Source organism: Dromaius novaehollandiae, chromosome 1, assembly GCF_036370855.1.
Source record: "Dromaius novaehollandiae isolate bDroNov1 chromosome 1, bDroNov1.hap1, whole genome shotgun sequence".
Classification (NCBI taxonomy): domain Eukaryota; kingdom Metazoa; phylum Chordata; class Aves; order Casuariiformes; family Dromaiidae; genus Dromaius; species Dromaius novaehollandiae.
In genome coordinates this window covers 15,836,542-15,860,289 of record NC_088098.1, presented here as the reverse complement: position 1 = coordinate 15,860,289, position 23,748 = coordinate 15,836,542, and positions in this window count along the sequence as shown.

Sequence of the window (23,748 nt, the reverse complement as noted above, 5' to 3'; positions counted from 1 at the left end):
TTGATTAATAGGTCTTTATATTAGCTAAATTTCATTGCTCAAATCTTGTGCTTTTCTTCACTCTCTTTTAAATTAACAATTCATTCTAGAACATAAGGGAATGTCACCAATTTTTGGCCCCATCCTGTCAGACAAGTGCCATCCCCTAAGATAAGGTTAGTGAAATGCAGACGACCTGATTTCTGCAGTTTTCGTGCCAGTCACTTCAGCAAAACTGTAAGATAGCTTTTGCTAAAAATAAAGCATCCACATTGCTTTTCCTGTCCTAAGGGGCACTGAGGGGCACTTATTTTATATATCATGTATAACATAGTCTGGCTTTCAAGATCTAAAACTTTTTTTTTTTTTTTTTTTTCCCCAGAAAAGAGCTTTGCAGTTAGAGGAAGACTTGACAAGTAAGAAAGAAGGGATCAAATCCTGAAAACATTAGTGTTCATGGAAATGGCTTTTTTTTCACATAAGTCATTGAATAGTTGTTTGTAAATGCGATAGATTAGATTCTTTCAAAGTCTAAACTGCCTTGGTCAACCAGATAAAATGCCTATTAATAAGATGAGTGAGTTGATTGAGAAAATATTTTCCGTAACCTCAATCTTCCTGTCTTCATTCTGAAAGAGAGGAGATGATGATCAGGAAGGAAGCTGCAAAAGTAAGCAAGCAGGCAGTGATTCAGTACCACCTAGTTGATCTGCATTCAGGCAGGATCGTAGAGTGCTTAGAGCACAAATTGTTGTAAAACATTCCTGGCCTCATCAAGAAAGGTATTAATGGGAACACTACTTTTTCTCCTCTGAAGGGGAAGCTTTTTGGGGGCACTAAGATTCCCTGTATAGAGAAAGCACCCCTTTCAGCTTTTATCACCAGGAATAGGAAAATTAATCTATAACAAGTGTTTCAAGTGTTTAAAATATATTATGAACTTACTTATGATATACTATAAATGATAATTACATTATTATATGGTAGATAGATATTATTTTAACTACATGCCCTTATTAATCATAGAACTGTGAATATAGAAGACATATATATATATTTGTAATTCATCCAGAAACGTAGAGGTTATACGTGACTTCTTTTTATATTATTTTCCACTGAATAAGGAGACAATATATGCATTTGAAGTCTTAGTACAGTGTATATGTGTACAGGTAGGTAGATAAGTAGATGTAGATATAGCACTAGTGTGTTTGTGAATATGCATATGATGAATAGTAAATCTGTTTGTTTTCCGTGTTCAGAATTTACTTTATGTGTACCATGTATGGCATATTGCATTAAGAAAAGCTGTGAGGTTGGGCAGCAAAAAGAAAGGCTGTGTATTTGCCTTATCCTTGGTCAAAGCCCCTGGAGAAAGGAGAGACAGACATGCTCAGACCTGAAAACCTCCGAAAACATGAGATGGGGTAGGTGGGATCAAAGACAGGAACCGGGACCATGCTCTGCACTGAGGGGAGTGGACTCAAAGTCAGCGCACGGAAGTGGTGGAAAGGCAGGAGCTTTCTCCAGAGGAGCCTGCAACGCCAACAACGCCTGGAAATTTTTGGACGGGAAAAAACGTTTGAAGGGAAAGAATCACCCGGAAAGAACACAGCAGGCACTGGGGAGATTTATTTCCAAGTTTCATTTAATTTGTCTCAACAGAACTGAGCTTTCCCATTTTAAAGCGTTACATAGCTCCAGCTGAGTGCTGCTGTGTTCTGAAAGCCTGGCTTCATGCACTGGAGAATCCTCAGCATCTTGTGGCTTGTTCACAACAAATAAAAGACGGGCTCTTACCTTTTCAAGTTCCTATGTTCACATATACGTTTGTTTCAATATGTATATGTTCATATGTATATATGATTATACACACAAACACATACATATGTATGCATAAAAGCATACATCTACACACATACAGACATAGTTTGAACTGACACTAATTCCATAAATATAAGTAAATATATATACACCCACATACAGAAATCAGTATTGATATACATTTTATCTATCTATATTTCTTAAAAAGTAAGCCACAGCACTTGTATACCATGTTGTACTTTCCTGTTTATTAGGATATTTGGCATACTAGTTTTTTTCTTTTGAAGAAAATGGTATGATAGCTGTACTAAGAATTCCAGTTTCTACATCTGTACATATATATATACCTCCACTTTGATCCATGTTCAAGTCCCAGTCCCTTTATTTTCTGTAATTTAAGACTGATTTTCATTTACACATGTGGAAAATAATGCCCTATGAAGTTTCTGTATTTCTCCATCTGTTTCCATCACAAACAAGAACATATACGGAAGGTGTAAAATGTCAAAGAAAAGTCTTTTCAAAAGACTAGTACTTCAATTTTGTTAAACCGACCGAAACTCCTATGAAATTATTGTTACAGAACCTACATGCAAACTGTGCATCTTATGTCTAAATGATAGAAAAATGTTAACACCATTAATTGGTCATTTCTAGATGAAGCTGTATATATGAATGTATTATTTACAACTATGCTATTGCCTTTTTCATTAGTGCAGCAACTCCATCTATTTAACCATCTACTGAACAATGCACAAGATGGCAGAGTATTTGCATAACTCTTGCAGGCCCTCATACCATTCAGATATGACAGTTAAGCATATTTTAGTCATGGCAATATAATTTTGACTCACAGTTCTTTTTCTCCTCCTCTCTTTTCTCCTTCTTACACAGACCATAACCATGATCATATTTATTTATTTATTTGTTTGTTTCTTTATTGATGGAAACTGATATTTCCATATAATGTAGAGGCAAAAGTGTTTTACATATAACTAGGAGGAATTCAGATATGAAAAGAATTTGAATGGAAAAGGGAAAATGAAGTACTTCTATGAATAGTTAATTAATTAATTGATACATTTCTAGATAGAAAAGGAAGCATAATGAATATTTATGACTGTGAGCTATGAAGTGAATCTGTTTTTCTCTTTCCCAGAGCAGCAAAAGTTGTTTTTTTTTTTTTTTTTTTTTTTTTTAGCTTACCTTTCAGTGAAAGGTAGATTTGGTATATTCCTTCAGATTATTGCTTCTTGAAATTTTGCTGTATCTGAAGGGGAAAATGACCCTATGACACAGTGAACTGATAAATAGAAAGTCATAGAGAAATGAAAGAAAGTAAGACTTTTCTTTGAGTATCATAGATCACATCTCTTGATTGTCAGACACAATTTGGATCAGAAGACAGCAGTCTTGGAAGTGAGGTTGTTGGTTTAGATAATGACTCAGAGGACTGGGGTACCCACCAAATTATGTCAAAGGTAATAATGGTTTTCTGGAAAACAGAATGGGTACTATATTTAATTGTCTTCTCCTCTAATTTGACAGAAATACTGAATGCACTAGCAAGCCTAATACAGTCCCTACTACAGCAGGTAAGTGAGGAATTTGGATCATCAGTGATATTTATTTAATTTAATAGTGCCTGGGGTTAGGTGGACTATGGTTTATTAGCAGTTCTGATACTTTTCCCATATGAAATCCTGTTTTAGATTTTGGAGGGATTTTGTTTTTTTGTTTTGTTTTGTTTATTCAATTTTTTGGCTATAATGATCAAATTAATTATTTTTAACAAAACAATATAAATGGAATGTTTGGCATTTTTAATGGTTTCAGTTAAGATTTAAGAGTGTTTTGAATGCAAAAGCTTTTTACAAAATGTTGCTGCATTTTAAAAAGTCTATATTGTTCATTTTAAATGTTTTAAATTTTTATAGTTTCTTTAAGTAAAAATGTAATGTCAACAAATACTTACTGAAATAGTCACACCATGCAGGATTATCCTTGAAAAAATGAGTGAGAGTGGAAAGCTCTTGTTAACCTAAGACTAACAAATATTTCTTTAATGCTATGGAGAAATGATAGATAAATACCTACACTGGTTTGTGGGTACTTTTGACTGACATCTGGGCTTTATCATGTGAGCAATTTTTCTGTCATCCTTAACAGGATTTGAGGCAAAGAGATGAATTCTATGTATTGAAACACAGTAAAATCCAAGTAGTCTTGCATTCCCCGAAAGTAATAGAAAGATTTCTGAAGTTTTGTTTAGTTCATTGATATCCTTGATGTCTCCAAAGGCAAAATTTACATTGTAATATCTTCCTACACTCAATTGTCATTTTATATATCTCTACTTTATCCATGTTATATAGGCACCCAGTGTTCAGAATCTTCACATCTTCTCAGCCACTGTTAGGCAGCCTATGGGTGCCAGTGCTTTCACGGGGAGAGGTCCATAGGTACAGAAAAAGTGCTCCTCTAGGCATACCTGAATCTATCCAACGGGTGAACCAACAGGTGTGTTAATTCACATCCAAGCCCTCCTAGAACCAAAAAGCTGAACTTCCTTTTGACCAACTTTCTTTCCTCTTGTTCTGGGCTCAATTCCAACGTGTGTGAGAAGACACTGACAGTTGAGCTTTCCCCAGTACAAGGTTGTCCCCAAGGCTGACAGTGGTGCTCGTGCTTTCCACCTAATCAGCCGATATACCCATGGGAAAAAGCACTCAGACAAACCGAGGGAGAACAGGACTGAGTGGCCTCCCCTGACCACGTTTTCTACAATTTCTGTACTTGCCCTTCGTAAGAAAAGTCCGCTCTGAGCATTTATAGCCTAGAACTCCTGCTGTCTGTATAAAATGCCCTAAGTCTTGGAGAAGAATGATTTTTTTGTCACTTCTAAGAAGGTATATTAACACTGGGATATTGGCTATAATGAAATCAACATTATTTCAATAATGTCAACAATGATGAAGCTCTGTTTTATTGTTTGGCAGCAGCAAGTGCATGCTTAGTAGTTTGGCTATGATAAAATCTCTCTCTCTTATTTGATATGAGGGTGGTTAGCCCGACTTGAACATCTAAGTTTAGGACAAAGGTCCACCACTGAGATTTTTGAGAAAAATTAGGTGTCCAACCATTATTTTGTGAAAGAGCCTAAGACTTTGCATTCTATATGGGTAATCTTAAATAACCTGTGCAGAATGCTTTTTTTGTAAGGTTTCCATTTTTGTAGCACCTAGTAATCCACGCTTGATTAACTGGGTGCCATGAGTTCCCTAGGAGGGATGGTATCTAGTGGAACTTTGAAGTCCCATTGAGAATTTATCGTTCTGCATTTCTATAATTATTAATTTTAAAAGAACTGAATGGGAGTATCAAAACTGTCAACCTCACCCCATTAACAGATAAGAATTCCACAGAGACTATTCTGAAGATGGGATATTTCTTAATCGTCGGTTTCAGTTCGCTTTATTTTTGGGATAATATTCTGCAGATATGTTTCATTCAGAAATAGTACCATGTAATGCAGTTATGTCCACCATTCTGTGATTAAAATTTTTGATTTTTTTGTAAAAGAAAAAAGACCAGAAACCTGAACTTTAAGTTCCTTCTGCTAAGAGAAGTGACATATTGTACCTTCCTTGGGTAACAGTGTCAGAGGAAGTGATCCTTAGAAATACTTCACTGATTGACATTAGCAAGGCTTCGGTATGTACTACTGATGCAAAAACTATTATGCTTCGCTTAGTTACTTTGATGTCCTTGAAATAGATGGCACGTAATTCCCCATGTAGAAAATGTGCATAGTGCCTTATAATGAATTGGAACATTTTGCCTTACACACGGTGGAGTGCTTCATGTGCAGTCACTGAGATTTATGCTGGAGCCTGAGAGACTGCAACATGATGGTAACCTTGCAGTTAGGAATGAGAGTTATCTGTTTGTTAGGTTATGGGCTTGGACATCAGATCTCAGGGGCCTGTATTCTCCTACTTATGTCAAGTATAATAATAGATCATTCAAGATGTACATGGACATGTATGTTAGTGAAGTATGGGTTTTTATCCTGTGCTATTTTCAGAGCCACAAAGAGCACACTTATTTGGGTGTCCATGAAAAGACACTCAATCAATATTTGGAACTTCAACAAGCTCTCCCCAAATTCCCTTTGACAGTTGATCACAAATAGGTAATAACTTCACCGAATGATCAGGTTTTTCGGTTTTTTTTTTTATTTATTTATTTTTAACATCTACCCTCCAAGCTTGTGCCACATAAGAAGAACAAGTCCCAGGCAAAGTTTCCTCTCTAGGCAATATCGATTGCTAGTAGCTGTCCCCATGTCCTTTTATTTTGATGTCCGGTTTATAAGCATTTGTTGATCATACATTAGTTTTCCATATAAAGTGGTAGAGGTGACGTGTGATTTTAAATATTATGTTGTATTATTACAATTTAAAAAGCTGATGTACAATTAGCTGTGCTGAAAACAGCTGTCTTAGAAACAGTAGAATTAGTTTTATGAATTCCTGCAAATTCCCAACTGCCTTTTCTTTCAGAGACTCCAGAGAACAGAAGACTGCAATACTTAAATAGAGAAACAGTAGATGAGAGGCTGGGGATTACTTATGATGCCTCCCTGCAAAAAAAATTATGCAGCATGAACGTATGGTAGAAACACAGAGGGATGATAAAAAGCTGCTATATATATAAACTGAAAAACATATCCCAAAAAAGTTTCTGAGTAAGTGCTAGAGAATTACAGCATAATTGAAATTAAGTCTTTGTTATCTTCCACCGTTACCAGAGAAAGCTATACAAAACATTTTGCTTAGGCTATGTTTTGTTTCCACTTTAATAATCCAAATGGTGCGGACTTCACAGAATGTTTCCTCAAGAGATTCCCCATTGTATATGTCTTAGATTACTATGATGGATTGTGATTTACTGTACAGTAAGTGGAGCTTCCCAAGTGCTGCCGTATTGTCGCGGAGGTTAAACAGCATTCGGCATGGAATACTGTGGAAAATGCTTTCTGTTGTGGCAAAAAAACAACACAGAAAATAAAGGAGCACTCCCTCTTCTCCCCTGCTCCCCCACCCCCAACCACACACACACTGTGGCCAGTCTCCTTTTGCTGTCAAGCTGGACCAAGCCTTAAAGGATGGAGATAGCAGTTTGAGAGTGAGTTCGCCCATGCTAGATAACAATGTACAGTGTGACCTGAAATTCTGAACACACTTCTTGATTCTTCTGCGCAAAAATGGCAGTTGGAGTAAACAAAAACCATGAAGTTATTAAATCTATAATTTCTTAATTTACTACAGTAGGGATGCTCATAATTGGTAGAGGAACACTTGATATTTTATATTTAACTTAATTTCAGAGGGAGTCTACAATAAGAAAAGAGAAGCATTAATTCTCCAATATCTATATCTATCCCTAGCTTCAATACAATATTATTATCAAAAGTTAACTTTAATTTAGCCTTTTATTACTTAGAGAAAATAAATCATAACTGTGCAAAACAGACAGACAGACTGAAAAACAACGGTGTCATTCAAGTGATTTTGTGAAATAAAACACTGACGGTAGCTAGAGAAAAAATATTACTAGCATAATTGTCACAACAGTTTGAACCCGAATGGCTTTTGCTTTGCTCATGTCATTGAGTGAATCTCTCGTGTATTATTTTTAAAAATTCTTTCTGACACTGTTGACATGTCATGTCCTTTGAGTTCCTCCCACATATTCAGAAATAAGGCAAAAAGTTCCCTTCATAAAATATCAATACATGCAGGTATTTGTCTCTGACCTCACTTGATCAAAACGGTTAGTGTCAAATTTTAATTACATTTCATGTGTTTTGATGACATCTCTAAATCTTTTATGGATTCAAAAAAATATTAGCATCACAAAAAAATTACAGCCAGATATAAAATAAAGTAGGGAAATTCTGTAAACTAATACTTGAGACTTAAATGAAACTTTGATTTGACCTTAGTCTTTTCCTCTAGTTCTTAGTACAAAAGACCAGATCCTGAACAGCTCTTTGAGGCATGGAATAATTAGGATGTTTTTACAGTTGGGCTTAGGGAAAAAAAAAAAAGCTTAATTTAAGATAATACTATGATAATTTTGAGATCTCAGAGACTGTTTATTCTTTTTGATTTTTTTCAAGGCTGTAACAGACCTTGTGTACCCAAAATCAGAAGTCATTTTCTGGCCCTCGTACTGAGCAGATTTGCAGACATACAGCAGTGTTCTTCAGTGGAATGGATTCAGTTATTCTTTGTCCAACTTTAAGTAGCTGATTTCATTCACTAAAAATTTTATTAGCAAGAGACAGTCTTGATTGTGTTCCTAACCAAGTCCCCTGTGCCCTCAGAAACTTTGCTCGTTTGGGAGATTTGTTAGTAATTCTACCCATACGGAGTCAGTAAAGAGAGGCAACAGTCGTTAGTGACACACATGATAACAGCATAATAATGATTTCCTTATAAAGCACTGTTCTTACCAAAAAAAAAAAAAAAAAAGAGGAACAATCATGGAATTTCTCATCGAGTGGAAGTTGAAGTACCCATCTTTCAAGTACCCTTTCACTGCAGGCAGCATACAGCAGGCAGTAAGCAGTTTTGGAAACAGCAGAACTAAAACTCACATCTCTAGCAAGAGGAACAGCTGTATCATTTAATTGGAAGAGAGTAGAGGTAGCAGATACATTACATCTCAAATCAATTCAAACCTAGTTGGAAAGCTTCAGTTACGTATCATAAGCATCCTAGCTTCTTGAAAATAAACAAGTGCTACAGTAATGTTGGTGATTAATTACACAAACATTTTGTCTTATAGAAGTACTGGTTAAAGCTGTGTCCTCCCATACTCCCACAATCCATGGCAAGCATCTTGCACTGCTGTTTCCTGCCGGTATTTTGGGGCTGCACTGTTAAAAAGGGAAAACAGGAACACACCTGTTTTATATGGATCCAATAATTTACTGTTAGCCTAATTAACGTCTTTACAATCTAATTAAAATACAATAGTTATTATTAGTCCAGTTACAATAATGCTAACACTCACAGACTAATTTCATATAGAAAAGCATCATTAGCATTTAATACCCTTAAAACAGTCATAAAAGAAAAATTGTGAAGATCTACAGCTTTTCTTTGGTGTTGTACTCTTCCTTCTAATATCCTAATGGGTTTATGGCTGACTGGGTCAGTCTTCCTCAAGCAGCAGTGCTGAGATGTTACACTGAGCCATCAGTGTCCAGAGGTCTTTGCTGGGAAAAGTATAACATGTGGTGAGGGTTGTCTTCTCCTCAGTATGGGGTGGGTTTGAAATTATTCAAAAATGCTTTTTTTAATCCCCAAATGCTCCCTTCTCAGTGCCCCTCCCCCCCCCCAGCTCAGCCCCGCCCCAGGGCTGCTGGCGGGGCCGCAGCGGCTCCCTCGGGTCGCCAGACCCTTCCCGCGGGCGGCGCTGGCAGAGCTCGAGCTCACGCCGGGGAGGCGACGGGCGCTTGGCCGCGAGGCTGCCGCAGGAGCCAGCGCAGCCTGGCTCCGGCTGCGGGGAGCCTGCACGAACCCTGAGGTCCCACGATCTCTAAGCAGTGCACAGCCTATGGTCTTTCACTAATAATCACAAAAAGTCATATTTGCTGGGCTGCAGCACTATATGTCAAATCACTGAAACACTTACTTTTTTATATTTTTAAGACAAGTTTTTCATTAGAGCTTTTCAAGGATCTGCTTTACAATGTGGCTGTGCAGACAGTTATGTCAGCCCAACTGAGGGAGTGGTGAACCATGGTAGATGGGCAGGGATGAGAAGCCACAGGCAAGAAGATAACCGTAACCAGAAGCTGTGAACTCAGACTAGCTTTGTTGCTGAGTTTTTGGAGCAGGCTTCGTTGAACTGAAGCAGCTGCGGTTAGTGAATGTAATTCTCTCCATGTCAGTTACATGAACAACAATAATTCATAAAAGAGCCTGGCTGTTCTTGTGTGCTACGTGAATTGCGAGAGGTAGGGACAAGAGGTGATCTCGATTCTTTCCACTCTAACAGAAAACTACATCTAATGCATTCAGCAAGACCTCTAGGTAATAATTCATACCCTACAAGACTATTACCTCCCTTGTACAAGTATAATACTCCTCTCCCCCTTTGATGATGTTATCATCCATCCACTATGGGCAACCTTAATCATACAAAAGGCTCATAGCATTTCTAAGTAAGCTATATACCTTTGGAAACTGAGACTAAGAGGCCACTGATCAGAACAGTAGCATCTGTTACCCAAAGACATAACTAGTCCAACAAAAGCTACTTTCAATTTATTTTTATTGAGAATAGGTCATCAAAGTAGAGGTTAGAAAAGTGCAGGACTCAGGGGGAAACACTCATTCAGAGATACACACACAGCTGTAGGCACAAACTTCCATGGGTCTTGGCTGCTCTGCAGGTCAAGCCAAAGGTCTGTGGAGAAGAGGTTGAGGCAGCAGGCAGCATCCCACTGCGTCAATTCAGTGTGTAAGACAGGACAAATCTCACTGGCATCTCCTGGCTTCTGCCCTTGTTTTAGATTCTGGGCTTCCAGGCCACATCCCTGCTAACCTGATGGGTCCCCAGGAGGATTCATCCTTGGGGCTGGCTGCACTTGCATACCCCAGTCAGGCTCAGCTAATCCATTTCAGGCTGGGGGTCACATTGCCTCATTGGAAACAACCTTGATCTCAATTATTCTTCCTCATTAAAACTGGGGAGCTACAAATGCACCTTGGCCTATATGGCAACCTGTTGATGTGTTTGAGAGAATTCAGAGTTCGAGGGCTTAGAAGCAGTAGATTAGCAATAACAAGTTCTAGAGATGGCACATCCACAGTCGTCTTCGCAGCAACACTGCTGTAAAAAGAATTACTCTCAGCTCATTAATGGGATAGGTCAAAATTTACCCTTTGGTGGTCTGTATCTTCTTGACACAGGACAAGTGGTCCTGGTATATTTTTTTAATTTTTACAGAAAAAATTAGACAATTGAGGTTTGTCTTCAGATACCATCATATAAGAAGCTCAGCTGGTCTGACCCTAGCAATGAGACAAGGAGTAACAGCTTTATATATCTTTACCATCCATACAGTTGATTATTGATAAGGAATGACGTCATAGAAGTTTGAATTGTATTATTTTTTCTGATTTCACAGAATCACAGAATCATAGAACACTTTAGGTTGGAAGCGACCTCTGGAGACCATCTGGTCCAACCCCCCACTGCTCAAGCAGGGTAAGTTAGATCAGGTTGCCCAGGACCATGAATGAAAATTTGAATATCTCCAAGGGTGGAGACTCCACAACCTCTCTGGGCAACTTGTTCCAGTGTTCAGTCACCCTCACAGAAAGGAAGTGTTTTCTTGTGTTCAAGTAGAATTTCTTGTGTTTTGCGTGTCTCCGTTGCCTCTTGTCCTGTCACTGGGCACCCCTGAGATGAGTCTGACCTCATCCTCTTTACACCTTCTCATCAGATATTTATACACATTGATAAGATCCTCACTGAATCTTCTCTTCCTGAAGCAGTTTCAGCTCTCTCAGCCTTTCCTCATATGAGATATGCGCCTGTCCCTTTATCACCTTTGTGGTCCTTTGCTGGACTGTCTCCAGCAGCTCCATGTCTCTCTCGTACTGGGGAGTCCAAAACTGGACACGGTAGTCCAGATATGGCTTCACCAGGGCTGAGCAGAGGGGAAGGATCACCTCCCTTGACCTGCTAGCAAAGCTCTTCTTAATGCAGCCTAGGATATTGCTGGCCTTTGCCATGTGGGCGCGTTGCTGGCCCATATTCAATTTCTTGTCCACCAGGACCACCAAGACCTTCTCTGCAAAGCTGCTTTGCAGCTGGTCGGCCCCCAGTCTGCAATGGTACACGAGGTTATTTCTCCCTACGTGAAGGACTTTTCACTTCCTTTTGCTTAACTTCACTTTCTGCCCATTTCTCCAACTTGTTGAGGCTCCCTCAAAAGAAGCAGCACAAAGCTGCTTGATAACTACCCTCTGAGCCTGACAGTTTAGCCTGTTTTCAGTCCATCTGAACTGTGGATTGAAACCTTCACTTCAAGTCCTTCAACTAGTCAGAGGTGAAGGCAGTTCTATTACTGAATATGCCAGTGTTTGCTGACGCACGATTTGCAAATGGATGGCAAAGCACAAACTGTCACAGTGGTTGTTTGTGATGAGAATAAATTATCTTGAGCCATAGTAAATAAAAACCTATAAAAATCAGAAGTTCTTTCTCTGAAAGAGACCAGTGAAGCAGCTATGGATTCTTGGCAAGACTATCAAGACCAAGAGATCTGAAAAACAGTACATTAATTTACCACCTTCTCCACATAGGTGTTGATTCATGAGCAATGCGTTCATGGAAGCAAAACCCCGATATAGATAAGATTTGCTAGTGGGTCTTTAAGACGGCCCAGTCAGGAAGGGTAATATTATTTCCACACAAGAAGATTCTTTTTTCACAGCCTGCTCTTGTTGAAACATGAAAAGAAATTATTTAAACTCCAACAACCAGTTTCCCTTCTGGCCCTCTCTCCAGACTGAACTGTGTCTTTATTGGATCACTGACAATCATTTCTGACCTGAAGAGACCAGTCAGGGAGAGACTGTAGTATCAGCTTTTCAGCTGGAGGTGAGAGTACTTTGACATTACATCAGCAGCCAGCTCAGCATGTCAAATTTTCTGGCTTGCAAACATCTATGCAATCAAAAAGACCACCTCCGCAGCCATCAGGATGTAATTGTCAATGTCAGCTGATCTTTTTCTAGAACATACTTGTGATCTGTACAAATCTCCAACTTATAACTACGGACATCATTTAGAATTTCAATAGCGAGTACTTTTCTTGTGTATAGCTTCATGTGGTTGGTGTCAAAGTTCTTGAATAGTAAGTGGTGAGTATTTCATTCCCATCTGATAATGTGTCCCAGAGATTGACTCCAATTCCATAGACTGGAACATCACACACGATAATCAGCAATGTCTGTTTGTCATAGTGGATGAGTGGAATTTCATGTCAGTCACTTGCTCATATTTTTGAAATTCACTTCATGCCAGGAAGTCCATTTCTTTGGAATTGCCTTGTCAAATAAGCATTGAGGAGGTTTAGTGATCATTGCTCCTTGTGGCTGGCAGCTGCAGCAGAAATTCTAGAAGGAATGTCTAGAATCCTGGTTTAGATTTTGACTGAGGGGTAGTCAAAATTGCCTTCACTTTGTCCTGTGTAGCATATATACCCATGTAGCTTCTTTCTATAACTGCAGTAGCTCAAGAAGGTGATAATCCCTGCTCCAATTTCCCTGTAGTGTTTTTCTTTGTTGACATGGCTACCAGCCTGTCAGAGGTCAATGCAAACTTCTTGAAATTGGTTACTAAGGTTATCCTCCTATAAACCCACAATCAGTACACTGTTGAAACATGCTGAAGCACTTGAAAGCACCCGGAAGTTAATGTCCACATTAGGGGCTAGAAAATGATGCAAATAACAGAAATCCCATATTTGATGCTTGACTCATAGAGCTCAGTGATGGATGTTCACAAATCTGCAGAGTTCTTATCATTGGCAATGTCATTCACTTGAACAGGATCATATTTTACACGGTTATTCTCTAGCCTGAGGGGCCAAGAGTTCCTTAACAGAAGACACTAGATGTGTGTCTTGCTTGAGTGCTATAATTATAATAAGCTTACCTTTTACACAGATACAGCTGGTACAGTTGGTTTAGCCCGTTTTGTGACTGGCTTAAGGGCCTCCTTGACAAAGAGGTGCTCAAGCTCAGCAGCAATCTTCAGCTGCAGTTCAGAAGAGGATTCTTTACTTGCACTTTTCTTCAAAAAAGGTGCCTAAGGTATTTCTCTGGCTGCTTCCCATGATAGCAGTTTGCTGTCAATAGCCTCAAAGATTAAACGGTAAGTATGAGAATTTGGGAGAGTAATGCAAAAAAGGAATGACAGAATGTGTCTTCAGTGATTATCTTCTTTCCAGACAGAGGGCTGACTTCAATTTTTCAGCCATGTTAATTAATGAGCATTGTTGCAAGTACTTCAGAGCTCAAGATCTACCTTAGACACTCTGAATATAAAGCTTCTTTACCTCATTATCCATTTATCCTTTTTTTTTTATTTGAGACTCTTTGTCACGTTCCTTTTGCTAACAGTGTTGCCCTTTAATAATGTCATCCGATGTGACCTTCGTTCCTGTAGAAATGATACTCAGCATCCTTCAATCTACATCTGGTATGTTGTGATTGCTTTCTGTAGCATAGATAAGAATAACTGGTCTTGTCAGGTGATGCTGATGTGGTTTAGTCCCTTGTTTTCTTATAAGCTTACTGAAGATGATTTTTCTGGATGATATGGGTTTCATTGACATGAATTTCTTCAGTTTATGGTGATGCTAGTTTAAGCCTCTTACTGAGCAAGCCCTGCAGACTTTCCAGAAAGTAAGCTTCTGTTCAGGATCATTTACCTCATTTGCTCTGAGATAATGAAGAAATCTTTCTGATTAAGACTTCCATGGCATGAATGGATTTATGTCAGATTTCTCAAAGTGTCCCATCACATCATATCCAGCTGTGCTTTTGTGAAATATTAATTCTTGTTTAGCAGTTGTGACAGGTTGCAGACATGACCTCCTGCTCTTGGGAGCAGCTCAATAATTGCTGCTGATTATCCTCAAACTTCAGCAGGTTGCCACTCTTGTCGCCAGAAACCGGTGTTGCAGTTGTTGAACAGAGTGCATAGTGCTGAAGCAGCCAGTAATTAGTTGTGCTAACTGACCACATAAACAACAATACATAAATAGGACCTCCTGAGTGCTACTACATAAGTGGAGTGAGAGAGGAAGAGGATGTGATGTGAATTCTTTCCGCATCAATAAGGAACAACCTCCTGGGTATACAAAATCATAGGTGAACAATTCATACTGCACAAAATCTAAGGAATATTCTTGTGCAAATACAGCATATACTCTCTGAGGACATTAAACTCAGACTGAACTTGTTCTTCCATTATAGAAGTACAAAAAGATAGCTTTAGTGAAGGTATACGCTACAGAAGAGACAGCTTTCCTCCTCTCCCTGCTTCCCATGCTTCTTCTCAATATACAGCTCACTTACATGTAGTTACTGCAATCCCTATAAAATTCTATCTTCCAACACCATGTTTACCCGGTAAAAGAAACCTGAGTTACTAAAACAATACCTCCTCTAGTCTGCCAAAAGTTTCAAAAATTTTGCAGCTGTTTTTTTTCCTCTCCAATTATATGAGAATTATGTGAGAATTGTTCTTCTTTTCTGAACATTTTTTTCCTGCAAAAAGTCTGTTAAAAAAGTAAAAGGGACTGGTGCAAAGCCTTGAGAAATTTTATACATCCATTTGCCACCTCACTGAAAGAATTTCACTGATTCTTTTAGATTTTTGCTTGATGGATTGTACAAACAATTAAATCAGGGAAACAAATAGGCATTTCTGTATTCGCATAGCCTACTGTTCTGGCTCCATGTATTAGAAATACCTATTATATTTAAAGCACATTTCGACATCTATTATGGCGCTTCATCAGAAATCCACATAATTTTTTTTTTTTTTGAAGCAACAGAATTGTACATTTTTCACTCTGAAAGCTGATATTTTGGTATGTTTTCCTTCTTTTGAAGAAACAGTTTGAGGAAATAAATATGCAGAGATATATGAAATTAAAATCTAATTGAACTAAAATCAACCTTTAATTTGGATTCTGAAATTTAACATCACAGATGTTTTAGAGTATTTACAGAATCATATAAGTGACTATCTCTTCATTTCATGGTACATGTCATGTATAATTTAGCAATGCTAAAAGTATTTCTATATATTCTGTGAGCAGATGAAAGCAGCAGAATTGTGCTACCAAAAATTGCAAAAGTGAATGACCTTCATAAGCTTCTTTTTGGACTGGAGCAAAAGCAAATAGAAGCCACTCAGTGCCTACAAAACTTGATGTGATTTCAAAATTTAAAAAGTATTATATGTCTGCATTTAAAAAACATGTACTTTTTCTAAAAGTTGAGTCTAGGGTTTGAACTCTGCTTCTCCAGTAATACCAGATGAGCAACTGAGACCAGAATCCTAGTTATTCGTGTAGAATCACATGGATAAAATATAGCCAGCCCTGAAGATCTTTTTTTTTTTTTTTGCTTATTTTGCTTACATACAAACCATTCAGACAACTAGACATAGTTATTCAGTTTCCCAGGGAGTGAAAGACTCTAATGACTGTCCTTCCTCCTTCCCTAATCTTTCCTGATATCAAAGCCACACCTGCAGTGAGTAAAACTGTTTGCAGCTGTAACATTTTTATTTAAATTGAATCCACGATCAGCAAAAGTAATATAGATTCTACTTTTTTCCTAAGCATTTGTCAGTTTTCAATACAATTTATATATATTTATATGAATTTAAGTGTAATTTAAAGACAATTAGGTAGATTTAGGAAAGGAAATGGAAGCTGACACTAGAATTGCACTTGCAAACTAGTTTAAAGCACAATGAGATACAAGTTTGCATAAAAATATGCAATGCTTGATCTTAGAGCTCACTGCTTGAAGACATATCTGGGTAGATCTCAATGTTTGTCCTAAGCCTAAATATATACAGTTTTAAGACTCTATTTTATGCTGCATGTTGGTAGAGTTTTTAATCTCCAGAAATGTGAAGTATTTCATTTATATCTGCTTGAGAGTGTAGAGATGTGATTTTCTACCCTCACTTCTAATACATGCAGAGTACGCCAGGTATAGAAAGAATTGTTTTTCCTGAGTATACAGAAATGCTGTGAGTACAGTGCAAGAGGTCTGTGTCCCGATCCAATATCGGGGGGTTTTCATTACGATCCCAAGGACGAGATTAAGACACTAAAACCGGTCAAATAGCGTACAACCTTTTAACTTTATTTTCCACGGAGTGGGGAGAAAAGGTGGGGAAAGGCGAAGGGGAGGAGAGAGAGAAAAAGAGAGAGAGAGAGAGAGAGAGAGAGAGAAAGGGATATCACCACCCATGGATCCAGCGGCGTCCTGTTGGTCCTCTTCACCCTGGGTGTAAATTTTGGTGAAGCGCGTGCAGTAATTACAACTTGAGCAGGGTCCGACCCTAGGTTCCTGCTGAAAAGTTCAGAGCCAAATCAAGGCAAATTAAATAAATAAATTGTAATGACACACGTGCAGTAGTTACAGCTCGAGTTGGGTGCCTCCGAAGAGGGACTCCAAACAAAGAAATCCCTGGGCAATTATACTTTCCAATCTAAGCTCTCCACCCCTCACGCAGTAGTTTGGACCAACAGTAATATTTAGGTCTGGGGTCTCCTGCTCCTTATTGGGTCTCATCACTGTCCCTAGGCAGGCTGTTTACTGTTGCGGTTTCTGCTGACAGATGTGTCTTCATTCTTTGGGTCCTGCCCTTATCTCTCAAGGCCCTGACAAATTAGTACTGCCCCAGCAGTGATAGTAGGTGTTATCTCCCAAGGTCCAGACAAAGGGAATATAATCTGGACCCTGAGATAGTCCAGACACCACCCCCCCCCCCCACCCCCAGTCAGCACTGTTTCCGCAGTGAGAGGAGGCCCTGCTGCCCAGGGTCCCAGCGCCCAAGCAGGCCTCACTTCAATGCCTTGACATCCTCCCTCCTGCAGTGTGAAGCACGGGAATGCAAACTGCTTGTAACTCCCTTATCTTTCCAGCCTGCACCAGCTCTGGGGCCCTTTCTCACTGAACTAGGGAGTGTGGCCTAAGGCTTCAGCAAATTTAGCTACTCATGCTAAGCAAGTTGTATAGAAGTTGTGCTAAGCAGCAGTAATTTACAGTCCAGGTCCCAAAGTCTCTGCCCGATCATGGTGTGGTTCAGCGCAGGCTCAGTGTGTCCTGAACGGTTGCAGGGAGACCATTTTGGGGGTCACAGCAGCTTAGTCCTGTTTCCGCCGGGAACAGATGGCTTGTTCGGGGTTATGGTTTGCTTGCACCTTATGTACCAAGAAATGTTTATGGCAAAAGTTCACTCATCTCTCCGCCACTGTCTGTACATGAAAGGGGGACATTTAATGAAAATAGAGAAATTGCCAAAAGAAAAAAGAAAAAAAGACAATGTGTTCTCTCATCTACTATGTCACTATAACATGCAATAAAGACTACATTAAAAAGTTAGAAAATACTGTCCAAGCACATACTCTTTCTAAAAAAAATGACTCTAAATAAGTCTAAAATTAATATCAGAATGTTTGCGTACCCCTATATTGTAAGGGTTTTGTTTGTTTGTTTGTTTGTAAGGCTGATGAGTAAGACATAAAAAAAGGACAGCAATGCAAGGAAACCAGAACAAATTGAAATAATTTGATATTCCCATTGGTTAGTAACTGGCAATTTGGAAAAAAAAATCATTCCCATTTGAATAACAGCCTAATGAATTTAAAAAATTGTATTTTAAGATCTGCAGGGATATTTTCTTTGATATATCAACTCCACAATGAGTCACAGCTTTTTAATGAAATAAACCAAATTAAATAGATTTTTTTCTTCTGAAAATGTAGAAAAGTATGTATGCCTTGCTATTTCAAAAAGAATGAAAGAATCTCAATATTTGAGATTTTTCAGCGCTGCTGAATCAATATGTATTGTAAAAATAATGTAGAAATTTTCACCCATCACTACTAAAATCATCCTTCCACTAAGAGGTATGTATGAAATGCGGATGGGAAGAGAGTTGAAGAAAAACTACTGGTGACTGATGTGGCAGTAAGTGTTTATACAATCAAGAATAAAGCCAGCATTTATTAGAGGCACCCACATCAACATTGAGATTCTTGAGATTCTATCTCAAAGGATAGAAGTGTCATCCAGTTAAAGGAAACAGTACAATTCATGTTTTGGTGGGGCCAGGAGATTGCTATTTGCAAGGATGTGTATTCCTGAGGTCAAAACTATGTTTCCCACCACCTTTATTTCTGTCTAATGCAGTATTGCCAGGTCTTTCTATTCCAGACAAGTCTTATTCAGCTGCACACACTTAAAATAGTATACAGGCAGGCAGAAATGGAAGTCTGTTTAGCAACATCAGTTAGCTAAGTTGTTCTGCTCCCTAAACTTCTGCTCATGTCTGTTGACACTCCTTTTTTTTTTAATTTTTATTTAGTAACAATAGACATTAAGACACAGCTTTATATTTGACAGGTTTTTTTCTTTTATTACAATACATTGTATTGCCAACAAGTTATAGCTTTGTCAATCAGCGAAATAAGAGAACAAGTTCATCTGTATTTCAGCAAATGTGTCAAGCCTTTTGCAAAAATTTCTTTGTAACTCACCTTTAATTCTGTCCAAACCGCTCCACAGTGGAATATCATCAGTCAGCAGATGCTGTAAAACTATTTGACACATTGTTGAAATGTAAAAAAGAAAACACACTCTGTGTGCCGTATGGGAGATGAAGTATGTATGTGTACAAAGTGAGACTGCAAAAAAATGATGTCAGGACTGAAGTCAGTAGTAGACAAAAGCAGGTGAGGCATATGGGAAAGAGCACAGAACTCAAAGCAGATAGGTGCCCACAGAGGATACACATGCTAGAAGTGTTTTCTGTCACTGAATCCAAAATCACCGATAGCTGGGTTGTGTATCTCTGTTTCTATATTTCCCTTTCCATCCAGCAGTTGTCTAGTAAGAAACTACAAAATGCAAGTGAAGGAAAAGGCAAGTAACCATTCTTAAGCCAACAAGATTAAAAGATGTAAAAACAGACTTACAAATAAAGGGAAAATTGACATGAGAAAAAGTGACATTAAAAATTGATGAAAAGAATTATAAAGGGATGGTTACTTACATGGCTAAGATAGCAAATATAAATTTTAAATTAGTGTTTAACAAGAAAAAAATAAAGCAAGCATTTTGCAAGCCATGAAAAGTTCAGAAAAAAAGGCTTTTTGAAGAAGAGTCATGGAAATGATTAGAGGGATGAATGGACTTACTTATTGTAAAAGATTAAAAGGATAAATACAAATAGTTTAGTGAAGTAATTAGGTTAGGGTGGGGAGAGTACATAATAAACAACTACAGACGTCTGAAGGCAGTAAACACAAAGGAAGGAGAGGAATAATTTAGCCTGATACAAGAGAGTATAATTAGAAGTGAAGGAATTAAAAAGGGGAAAATTACACTGAGCAGTAGGGGAAAAAAGAAAACCGGCTAATAGATGAAAAAGGATGGAAGTCCATATCTAGGAGTGATTAGATAAGGGACTGGAAAATATACCTCAAATATTAAAAACAAAAACAAACAACAACAAAAAAAGAAAACCCAAGAATCAGTTCCAAAGGACTCCATGCAACTGCCTGACCACAAACTTGCCATTTCATGGGCATTGTTTACCTTCTAAAAGCACTAAACACTTAAAAATAACTGTGAACAGATTTCCGAGGATTATTTTCTCTACCTCTGTGTAAGTCTTCATCAGTCCCTCTGGTGTCTCTGAGCCTTTGTTGTCAGATTGGAGTAGAAAGTCTTCTGGGAGAATGAAGAAAGCTTTCTGTACAATCACAGTGAACATCATGAAGGCTTGACAAGCCCGGAGAGTACATGTGCTCTGAGTTAGGTTTATTCCCAAAAGCACAAAGGAAACAATGAGCAGGGGGAGCCATGAAATGCCCAAAGCTTGGTCTTCATCTTGCTTTGTAATAAAAGTGAGGGTTGTAACCAGAGCTCCCAGCATGCACTCAGGCAATCAACTGACTCACAGCCACTCTGGCTGAAGCAGAGAGTCAGATCTGAAGCTGCAAGCATCAAACAGTAAGGTTTCCCAGCCATGCCTAAGCATGAGTTGGGCAGGAGCTCTTGGCAGTAAGGAAGAGTAAATGGGCTTGATCCGGCAACCTAACTCAAATGCTTCTGAATCAATTGGACATTCTCCTCTGCAGCTCAGGGACTGCAAAACCTGTGGTCTGCATGGGATGGGAATGCATATAGTGCAGTTGTTCTTCCAGGCCTGATAATACAGCCTCCTTCTGTGGACAACTCCCAGTACCTAGGAAGGGCCAGGAAGAGCTTCTGTTAGCTCTTGAACATCCCGCTTGGGCTAGGATTTCCAAGGTAGTGGCTCTCTGGAGTATCCCTTGTGTTCCCAGGAGCAGCATCCATCGACTAGGCCCAGGGCTTAGCCTAGGAGGAACAGCAATCTTCATTCTCTGCTGGTGCTGCTCCACACAGTGCTCTTAAGCTGAGAGCCCCTTTTTGTTAACACATGTACATCTAAAAAACTCCATGAGAATTAATGTAATTTTTTCATATAAATATGGGGTCTGCAGATAGAAGAAGGGGGAGACTGAAGTAGAAGAAAAGAAGGAAGGAAGGAAAGCAAGAAGGTCCAACCCGACAGCAGAGACCTTCATTCTACTTGACTCTACCAGAAAGCTTAAGGACATGTATCTGATCACTTTACTCGTGAGAAAGTAAAGCTCTCTCTTCCACACACTCTTTCACACTTTCTTTCCTTTTTACTGACACTCTCGGAAACTTCTACCTCTAGTCGGTCATCCTTGCTATACGTTTTTCAAAATTGTAATTGGATAATCTTCCAGATTCCGGGACCCGCTATGTCAGAGGGATTTCTGGGGATATAGCCCCTATTTGATGAAACTGAGAGTTCCTAAACTAACAAAGGACTGACTAAAGATATAGTTCTTTGTTGGTAGTAGAAATCTTGCATTACTCGCAACTATTTTTAAGGATCCCTATAATAAAATATGTATGCTTGTATGTTCCTGTATTTTATTTCTATGAAATAAGATTCTGAACGAATATCTTGATCTGTATATTAGTCTCATTGGGAATTTGGACATTAGCCTGGACGCTTGCTACCCTCAACTTTAGAGATGCCAAATGTGTAGGCACTATTTGAATTAATTTCCCCAAACCAGTTTTGCTATTGCACTCTCTCTGAGTATGCACGTGGCTCCTAGTCACATGCCAAAGCGTTACGGGTAACAGGGTGTTATCGAGAAGATGAAGATTCTGCCATTCCCTGATCAGATGTAGTCTGTAGCTTTCTGTCTCCTTGCTTTGTACCATATCCTCTGTCAGTCCACTTCTCTTTATGAAGTTCAGGCTCTATCACAATCCCAGCCATTCCCTTTCCAAGCTCTCCTTTCCATTTCTTCTTGCCTCCCCTTGTATATCCATATTTCCTGCAACTTGCCCTTTCCTATCTTTGTGAGCACATTAACCTCCCTCTTTCTCCTTTCCTCCATTCCCTCGGTTATTAGAGGACAGTCATGCCCTGCATGAGGATGAGATCTAATCTGTCTTTCTGTCTTTAGCTTCTGTTCCCAAGACATTTGATCCAATAGTAAGGGCAGCCAAATACATTCTTACAGTGTGTTACAGTTCCCCAGTGTCCCCCATCAGTCTTGATGCTCATTTTTATAACTAATGGAAGTTGCTCTGCTGTCTATCACTACTCAGATTTGCATTTATATTTTAAACATATAGTTTAAATATTAAAAATTTAATGCATACACAAAATGTTTAGTGTTTATCTTCCTATTGAGAGATCTAAGGTATAAAGTAAATACAGATATGCAAAAGGAAAATTAATCATTAGTGTTAAGATGCTTTTTCACCACTCTAGGTTCAGAAAGGTGCTGCTTCTGTCTTGTTTCAGGTATACTATAACACTTTGCTCCTAGTGACAGATTTCAGAATTATGTATGTAACTTGTTAGCAAAAGACATGCCTTGCTATGATCCACTTGTTAGTTGGTAATAAAATCAACTTTAAAGCAGCATTTGAGATAAGGAATAACATCTTCCAAACTCCCTGACTGGCCATAACCTTCAAGGGGCCACACTGCCCTTGTTATGCTACATAAAGGAACTAGAGTGCCCTATAAAAGGACCCTAAAAAACTCTGGCTGCTCCCGGGGTAAACTTCCCTTAGTTTGAGCAAGTGGAAAATACCTGTAAGAATACATTCAAAGTCTCTCCAATTTGTTTAAAGAATCATGAAACTCTGATTTGTGTACTATAGTTTTATGAGGTCCTTACTCTGAGCTTCACTGAAACTCCCAAGGCAAAAGACATTGTAAAAGTAGCCCCTGAAGTTGCTTGTTTTTGAAAATGGTACTCAAGGTATACAGTTCAAATGATCATGTTATTTTTTCACTTTCTGTCAAATTGCCAATCCAAATTAAAACTAATCTTGTGTTGTAAGCTTGCTCTTTCAACTGCATTGACTCAATTTTTACTCTTACAATCCTATACTTACCTCTGATGATATCTCAAAAATGGTTACGCATAACCTTCAGAAAGCAAAAAGTGTTTTTCCTCACATATTCTTTTGAGGGAATGACAGTTTTGTGGCATTATAATAAAGTATATATACATACATATGTGTGTATGCAAACAATTTCCTGTACTATGAAAATAAGAAAAGAGAGTTTTACTTTGAGTTTCACTCTTGAATTAGCATTCTTAATTAATGAGAAACTACGAACAGAAACACTATTAAAAAATCCCTGAAAACCTAAAAACACAGATTCTGTTGAAGATTTTAAAATTGCATTTCTTTAAATTTCCCAGACTCACTTTTTCTGGTGGCTCAAGCAACCTTTTTTTCACCTTCCTCTTGATTAGATGACTAATAGATGACACAACGTGTGTTGGAATGAAGGTGATTTCGCAAGCTGTGGGCTATCTATGCATTTTGAATTTCTCTTGAGTTGTTCAGCATAGGTCCATTTGGGAACGTGAAGTTCTTCTTAGTGATAGCTTAAGATCAAGCTGTAAGTCATGATGACAAGTCTCAAATGTGTTAAAATTCTATTTACTTACTAAAAGGTCGTATTCTCATATGGCTCGTGTTCTGTTCT